This window comes from Saccopteryx bilineata, chromosome 1 (assembly GCF_036850765.1).
Source record: "Saccopteryx bilineata isolate mSacBil1 chromosome 1, mSacBil1_pri_phased_curated, whole genome shotgun sequence".
NCBI lineage: Eukaryota > Metazoa > Chordata > Mammalia > Chiroptera > Emballonuridae > Saccopteryx > Saccopteryx bilineata.
In genome coordinates, this window is record NC_089490.1 from 110,496,488 (window position 1) to 110,505,863 (window position 9,376).

Consider the following 9,376-nt stretch of genomic DNA (forward strand, 5'->3'; position numbering starts at 1 on the left):
TAGAATGGCTCTGGTTGCAGCAGAGCAACGCCCCAAATAAGCAGAGCATCACCCCCTAGTGGGCATGCCAGATGGATCCCAGTCGGGCACATGCAGGAGTCTGTCTGACTTCCCCAACCCCTGCATCCCCTGCTTCTCACTTTGGAAAAATACAAAGAAAGAAATATTTAAAAAATTATATATCTGATAAAAGGTTAATATTCAAAATATAATATTTTTAAAATTCATACAACTCAATAGCAGAAAATATCTGACTAATAAAATGGCAGAAGAACTGAAGAAACATTTTTCCAAAGAAAATATACAAATGCCAACAGATACATGAAAAGCTGTTCAACAACTTAATATCAGTTATCAATAAGAAAAAATAAATCAAAAATCACCATGACATAGCATCTCACCCTTGTTAGAATGGCTATTAAGAAAAAGCGAAGAGATAACAATAACAGATGTTGACGAGGGCTTGGAGAAAAAGGAACCCTTTTGCACTGTTAATGGAAATGTAAACTGGTGCAGCCACTGTGGAAAACAATATGGAGATTCCTCAAAAAAATTAAAATTAGAGCTACTATATAATCCAACAATTCCACTTCTGGGTATATATCCAAAGAAAATGAAAAGAGGATCTCCCATAGACATCTGCAATCTCATGCTCAGGCTGCATTAGTCTCACTAGACAAGAAATAGAAACAATATTTATATACATTTGTGGGGGGAAGGGAGTGAATGTCACCCACCTTCCAAAAGTATATGTATACATTTATACACATACACACACACACTCACACTCACAATGGAATATTATAAAGTCATTCAAAAGAAGGAAATCTTGGCATTTGTGACAACACAAATGGATCATGAGGGCATTAATGTTAAGTGTAAAATAAACCAGATAAAGAAAACCAAATACTGCATGGTGTCATTTAAAAAAAAAATATTTTTTTAAAGAAGTCAAATTCATGGAAACAGAGTAGAAAGTGGTTTTCATGTGGGAAAGAAAGAGGAAAAGGTTGGTCAAAAGATACCAATTTTCAATTATGAGATGAATAAAGTCTGAGGGTCTATTATACACAAAATAAGGGACTGCAGTTGATAACATTGTGTTGTGTAATTGAAATTTGCTAAGAAAGTAGAACTTCAGTGTTCTCATTCCCACCCAACCCCTCAAAATATATATAAAGTATGATGGAAGCGTTAACCGGTAGATGGGAAGTATCCTTTCAACTTATCCAATAGTCACAATGTAAAAATTTAAATAACTAACCATTTTATTTGTCAAATACACTTCAATAAAGCTGAATAAATAGAAATGTGTAACTTAAAAATCATACCACCATAGAAAGAAAATGGAATTGTATATTTTTAAAGTGTTGGCAGTAGATGCCACTGTGCATGACTACTGCTTATTTTCTTTTTTTTTATTCTAATGCATCATTTAAATTTTTTCAATAAAGAATATGCTTTACATTTGTAAGAATATAGAACAACACAAAATACTAAAAATTGTTAAATAAAATAGAAAAATATTATATCTTTTCTTCATCATCTTTCATTTTCATATCAGGCTATTATTTAAATTTTTTTCTTCTGTTAATGTATTTTTCCTTTTTCATTTAGAAATGATAGACACATAACAAATGTATCCTTGCTTTCTATTTACCTTTCTAAATTTAATAATTGTTACTTTAAGAATGTCATCACTAATAATCTTTTTGTTCAAACTTTATATGGCCTTATGTCCTACAGTAGAATTCCCTCACTTCAACTTGAAAATCTAAGGTTTTATTGACTTAACTGAATTGAAGACTTTACAGTATAATTTTTAAAAATGCCATATTGTTTCAGAAAACCAGTGTTGAAGTCCACATACCTGGAGTTAACAAAGTTGGATCATCATACAAACTCTGTATATAGCTCTGAGAGATTCATTTTTGTAAGTCAATTGCTATTTGCAGATACTAAATAAGTTTGGTTATATTAAGAAATGCAATGATTCTGATTTTCCTCTCTTTACAAGGAACAGTATATAATAAATTAGAGGAATATAATACAAACAACACAGTCTCTGAGGACGCTTTCAACATTTTATTTACATTTTAACACTGACTTCAATCGCAAAATTGTATGGATGTGCACTTATTTCTTTTTTGTTGGTTTCACTGGAACTTAAAAAGTATGGTTTATTAAGCAAACTCTGCAAACAAATATTTTTCATTAGTGTTATACATAAAACACTGGAGTTGCTTTAAACAAAAATTTCTGCTTCCTACACACACGTATCAAAACAAACCTGAACATATTTTTGAGATTACTATTAGTCAAGGATCATTGCTTAGACATTTTGTCTTAAACAAACAATAGGCCAGATTGACCTGTTGTTTTTCTCTTGTATTACATTCTTAAGAGATTTATATATAACATATTCCAAAATTATATAATTTATTATTAAAATTCAGGTACTGTAAAATTCTTTCAAAGCAATAATTTATTTTTAATTGAATTTACTGAGGTGACAATGGTTAACATTATTACATGAGATTCAGGTGCCCAATTATACAAGACATTTCTGTAAAGCACATTGTGTGTTAATCTCCTCAAGTCAAGTCTTCATCCTCGCCATTTTCCTCCCATACCCTCCTCCACTCCCCCCTCCCCCCCCCCGCACACAATCACCACATTGCTATCTGTGTCCACAAGTTTTTCCTCTTTTCTTCATCCATTTTTCTCTATTCCTCCACCTCCCTCACTCTGCCCCACCAATTAACAGCTGTCAGCTTGCTCTCTATACATACGTCTATCTCTATTTTGGGTGTTAGTTCATTTTGTTCATTAGAGTACACATAAGAGTGAAATCATATGATAATTGTCTTTCTCTGACTAGTTTATTTCACTCAGTATAATGCTCTCCCCATATATCCATACCATCCTAAAAGGTATTGTGAAATTCTAACTTGAAAAGTAAAACTGTAACTCTGGAGCATAGAAGTTTTTTCTATTTTTCCTTTTCAATGCCTACCACCACAAGCATCATAGTAATATTGACTAAACATAAAAGCTGCTATGCAATGCAAAACCTGTGTATGCCACTTATTTTCAACTAAACATTTGAGATACTAAAATGTGCCACTGAATTGACTTTCTCCACATGTGGGCATAAAAATACAAAATGGATCTGGAGAGAAAGAGGAGAAAAACAGAATAAGAAACGGATTAAATTTGAATTCCTCTATAGCAAACGTGGAACTTATTATAATTATGCTATACATAATTTCTACTATGCATTTTAAGAACTGAGAAAGAACCAGAAAAGATGTATACTACTGCAATTCAATTTTAAGTTCCAAGCTGCACTCTTCCACAGCAACATTGAAAACAAGCCGATTCTGGCAGATCCAATTTTGTTGGAGCTCTAAAAAACAGTCTAACATTTTAGAGCAAGCAAGCCAATGCCCAATCATGAGAAAGCCACTCTCAAAGTCAAAGGAAAGTTTGTACATTTTTACTTGCCCATATTCCTCCCTCTCTAATACAGCAGTGGTCTTGATCTTCAAATGGTGGCAGTCTAATACTAGTTGCATTCCTCAAACCAGAGGGAGAAAAACAAACAATATTTACAAATTATCGTCCACAACAGTGCCAACCTGTCTGGAGAATTCATGAAGGAGTGATGCAGAGCATTTATCTCTGTTCCACTAACTCAGAACTCTGGCAGGGAAAGTAATGGTCAGTGTTTATAAAATCTATAAGGTGGACTAAGACACAAAGAACCCCGAAGCAAGATATTACAGGTCAAGATATACAAGAGAATGCCTGAAGCTTGTAGAAAAAGCGAGGGTAAGATTCTATGGAAACTGAAAAGCAGCCATGTGTTTAGAAGTATTTAGAAAGCGATGTGAATGCTCAGAACAAGACACATTCTTAGCAACAAACCAAAAAGACCTTAAACATTAAACTTAGTCCTATTCCTAGTTCAGAACAATAATTACCAAGTATTTAAGGAGTGTCCCAGCACAAAGCCAATCAACAAAGGCTAATGGCTAGTTGGTGTTCTTTTTGATTGTCTTCTGTCTTTCTTGAGTGTGTTGGTAGGTTTGTGTGTGTGTGTTTTGTCTTGTTTGTTTCTTTAGGTCTTGGTATTAAAGAAAATCTTTTCAAAATATTAACTGATACAAACTAAATGAACAGAGACTAGACTTCAATAACCAGACATGACAAGGAATATTTTTTGCAAAAATAGTTACGAAAATTCACTTAAAAATGGACTATCTTTAATAATATATATGTAAAAAAAAAAACCTCAACAAACCCTGGGGAATGGAAATAATATGGTTTTTAGATTTGCTACATTGTTATAATCAGATGCTTAGTTTTCAACAACAAAAAAAACACAAGGCATACAATGAGACAGGAAAATGGGGCCTTTTAATAGGAACTAAGTTGACAGAGAATGTGAGGAAGCCTAGAAATCAGATTTAATAACTAAAGATTTTAATACAACTGTCTTAAATATACTCAAGAGAGACAAACAAGAACAACAGTAAAAAAAATAAATAAAAGAAATCAGAAAATTACATATGACAAAATGAGAATATCAATAAAGAGACAAAAATTATAATAAGAGACCAAACTATAATTCTGGAACTGGAATTCAAATAACTGAAATGGTAAATTCACAGGAAAATTTCAACAACACAGATGAACAGGCGTAAGAAATAACTGGTGAACTTAGAAACAGAATTATTGAGTTGTTTTTTTTTCCTGCGGCTGTGGAACAGGCAGTAGGGGAGAGGTGGTTGGTACATCCTGCTGTGCTCCTGACCATTCTGCTTCAGTGGGCTACGCAGCAGCAGGGAGTGCCTTCCTCATAGGACATCAATGCAAGACTGAACAAGAAAAATGGTTTCTTCCGTCTCAGCCATGGAATATCAGTTACACAGAAATACCACTTTGGAAACAGTCTACAAGTAAGCCTCAATGAGCTCATACAGTCTCAACAGATCACCCCGCAACTTGCCCTTCAAATTCTCTTTCAGTTAAATAAGGTTATAGATACAGTATTGGCTCAGAGGATCAGGAACAGAGCCAATTTCAGGGGCTCTCTAAATATGTACAGATTCTGTGGTAATGTGTGGACTTCCGTATTGAATGATGGTAAATTTAGAGAGGTGACAACTTATTAAAGTGGATAAGTAAAAATTGTAGAATGTGACGGTAAAACTACTGGCTCTAATACCACAAAATGAATAGAAAAAGATAGTTTTGTTATGCTATTTTCTGTTATTATTCATCACTTTTTAAAGAGAAGCATAAGAGAGACATTTTTATTTATTCTAGCATTGCAGAAATGACTACACTGTGCTGTACAGTTAAAGAATCAGGTAGGAAGAAGCTCATAACTCCTTAGCCTCTTGCATTACCTTTATTATACAGCATGAAGAAAAAGAACATTTTTTAAAAGAGAAATCAAACATCATTGTCCTCCTGATAATGTTTTTAATAAACACATATTAAAACTCAAAAAAAACCCAACCCAGAATTATTGAAATTATAAATTGGAGAAATAGAAAAAAATAGTAAAAATAAAATAGAACTTGTGGGGTATCATCAAATAGATATAATATGCATTACGAGAGTCTAAGAAGATAAAAGAGAGAAAGCAAAAAAAAACACAGAAAGATAATTTGAAGACATAATGACTGAAATTTTTCAAATCTGATTAAAATGAAAATCTACAAATTCAAGCTGAATAATATCTAAGTAGGAAAGACTCAGAGAAAGCCATTGAAATAAAATTGTTGAAAGGCAAAGACAATGGAGTATCTTGAAGGCACAAGAGGGAAATTATACATCATGCACAAGTGATTCTCAATAAGGTTGTCAGTCAATTTATCATCATAAACTTTATGGCCAGAAAGCACTGGGATGACAGATTTAAAGGGCTGATAGAAAACTGTCGATCTAAAAGTATAGATCTGGCATCATTCTCTTTTAAAAAAAGAGGAAGAAATTTACCCATTCCCAGATTTTAAAAGCTGAGGGTTTGTCAACATAAGCCCTTATACAGAAATGCTAAAGAGTATTCAAATGGGAGAATACATTTGCAAATCATGTATCTGCTAAGAGTTTGGCATCCAGAATATATAAGGTACTCTTACAGTTCAACAAAAAGCAGCTCAATTCAAAACTAAGCAAAGGACTTGAATATACACTACCTAAAGAAGATATACAAATTGCTGATCTGTGGTAGCACAGCGGATAGAGCATAGGTCTGGAATGCTGAGTTTGCCAGTTAAAAACCCTGGACTTTCCCGATCAAGAAACATACAACAAACAAACAATGAACAACTAAAGGGAAGCAACTATGAGTTGATACTTCTCTCTCCCCACCCTCTCCTCTCTATATAAAATCAATAAATAAAATCTTTTTTAAAAATAAAGAAGATATACAAATATGATCATTAGTCATTAGTCAACATCATTAGTTATTAGGGAAATGCAAATCAAAATTGTAATGAGATGCCATTGCACATTAAGATGCCATTAAGATGGTTACTATTAAAATAAAATAAATGGTGGCAAAAATGTAAAATTGAAACTCTTGTGCATTGCTGGAAGAAATGTAAAGCTCTGGCAGGTTTGCTCAGTGGCAGAGCATCGGCCTGCGTGTGGATGTCACAGGTTTGATTCCCAGTCAGGGCACACGGGAGAAGCACCCATCTGCTTCTCCACGCCTCCCGCTCTCGCTTCTCTCTCTCCATCTCTATCTCTATCTCTCTCTTCTCCTTTTGCAGCTATTGCTCAATTGGAGTAAGTTGGCCCTGGGTACTAAGGATGGCTCCATGGCCTCGCCCTTGGACACTAAAACCTAACTCCAGTTGCAACGGAGCAATGGCCTCAGATACGCAAAGCATAACCCCCTTGCTGGTTGGATTCTGGTGGGGCACATGTGGGAGTCTATCATAAGGCAAAAGAGAGAGAGAGAGAGAGAGAGAGAGAGAGGGAAATGTAAAATGATGCAGCCCATATAAAAACTACTACTTGTCAATTACTCAAAGATTAAACATAGATAGTGCCATATGTTCCTGCAAGTCTATAAAAATATAAAGTATATAGCAAAAAATTATAAGCAGGAACTCTAACAGATGTTTGTACACCAAATACACATTGCAGCATTATTCCAAAAGATGGAAACAATTGAAGTACCAACATTTTGTTTTTATGAATGAATAAACAAAATGTACTATATGTATATATAGAATATATATAGAATAGGACATTCTTCATCTGTAAAAAGGAATTAACTTCTGATTCATGCTACTACAGGGATGACCAATGAAAATATGCTGAGCAAAATAAGCTAGAAGAAACAGAAAAATATATCATTCTAGTTATATTAAGAATCTGGAATTCAATAAAGGCAGAAAATATAGGCAAATTATAGCAACAGAAAATAGAATACTGGTTACCAGGGACTGGGAAGAAAAAACATGGCAGTAATTGTTTAATGAAAATAGAGTGACTGTTTAGGATGATTTTTAAAAAGTTCTGTAAATGGGTAGTGGTGATAGTTATACTACATTGTTACTGTACTTAAAGTCACTAACTTACACACTTAAAAATGGTTACATTGGTAAATTCTATGTTATGTAGTTTTCCAAAATAAATGTATTTTTATAAAATGGGTTCTTGATTCACACAACAGGAATAAATCATGTGATTTTACTAAATTAAATGAAAGAATACATATTCTATGATTTCATTCATATGATCTCTGCAAAAAACAAAACTATGGAGACAGAAAACAAATCAGACATTGCCAGGCGTTAGAGGAGGGAAAAATGATTAAATACAAAGTGGGAGCACAGGGGAACTTTTGTGGTAAAAGGACTATTCAGTATCCTACAAGCTAGTAGAGTGGTAGTCAAACTGGTCCCAACCACCCACTAGTGGGCTTTCCAGCTTTCACAGTGGACAGTAGTAGAGCAACCAAAGTATAAATAAAAAGATAGATTTAACTATAGTAGGTTGTTTTATAAGGATTTATGGGCCAAAGTTTAACGAAATCCGATATAAAGTACTTGGTAAGTAATTATTATTATATGCTTTTACTTGCTATAACTCTGCTTTATAAATTTTATAAAGTAAAGTTATTTCCCTACTTTATAAATCCTCATTACTGTGGAATTGGTGGGCGGTTAGAAAATTTTACTACTAACAGATAAAAAAGTGGGCAGTAGGTATAAAAAGGTTGACTACACGGGGCTAGTAGGTACATGATTCTATACATTGTTAAAGTCCACAGAATTGTGTACTAATCGAGAGGTCAGGGTATCACAATTAGCAGACTGTGAATATATATACAAACGTATAATGCAACTCTACAGAAGGTGGTGAAAAAATATAAAAACTGACTGAAATAGCTTTGGAAACTGGCATTTGACTGGAAATTTGTAAGGTCAAAGGTTGAAAAAGTCTAGAAAAAGAACATAAACACTACTCTATTTGGTCAGTTTGTTTCTCATGATGGAATGGTTTAAAACTTCTGAAACTGATTTACATGTATACTAGGTTTAAACAATAATAAATGGTGGTCGTTGGGAGACAAGTTTAACACTTTCAGAGGCAAGCTACAAATAACAATGAGAGAAGGTTTGAATAAATCTCATGCTACTGGATTAGAATGAGAAACATCTGTATGAACTCATGTTTAGCTTAATATATATGCAATAGATTATACATAAACAAATATATATGTGTGTGCTACATGGCTTAGTATCACCTGGCTCTGTTCGCATAACGACCCTAGAATCAATGAAGTCCCAGGAGCATCAAACATACCCGGCACCCAGAACATGGTTTCTAATACTATTCACCAGTAAAAGGAACTAGAGCTCCTTAGAGAAGTAAATGATTCTAAGGACACAGCAGAGAAGATGCTGGATGAGCTCAGACCATATTAAATGCCAGAAGGTAAAGAAGTACTCAAAAAATAAAAAGATCGGGGCGTGCCAAAGACACAAAGGTGCTAACCTGAAAGACCTCCGAATGGCCCATGCTAGAACAATTTAAGCAACAAAATAAATAAAGGAGTATTGGATTATAATTTAGGTATAAAGTTAATATTTGTGAGCCCATACTGTTATGGTTAAATAATTGAATAATTTATAAAATGGGAGAGAAAAGACAAATCTTTACAGAAGATTTTAAAATATTCCCTCTTTAGGAGGAGAATTTAAGCCTAACCAGGGTGGGCTGAACTTGATGGCATTCCTCCAAAAAACAGAGTAAAGAAAGCAGAAAATGGTCTCTTTACCTTGGAAAAAACTGGCCTATACTAACCAAATGATAAGGTTAATATCACCACCAATGCCATGTG

The 9,376-nt window shown here is 33.8% G+C and overlaps 1 pseudogene; it reads left to right on the plus strand.

The window, feature by feature from the left end:
• Positions 1 to 4,917: 4,917 nt before the first annotated feature.
• On the plus strand, positions 4,918 to 5,243 carry LOC136320028 (transcription initiation factor IIA subunit 2 pseudogene; annotated as a pseudogene).
• Positions 5,244 to 9,376: the final 4,133 nt, after the last annotated feature.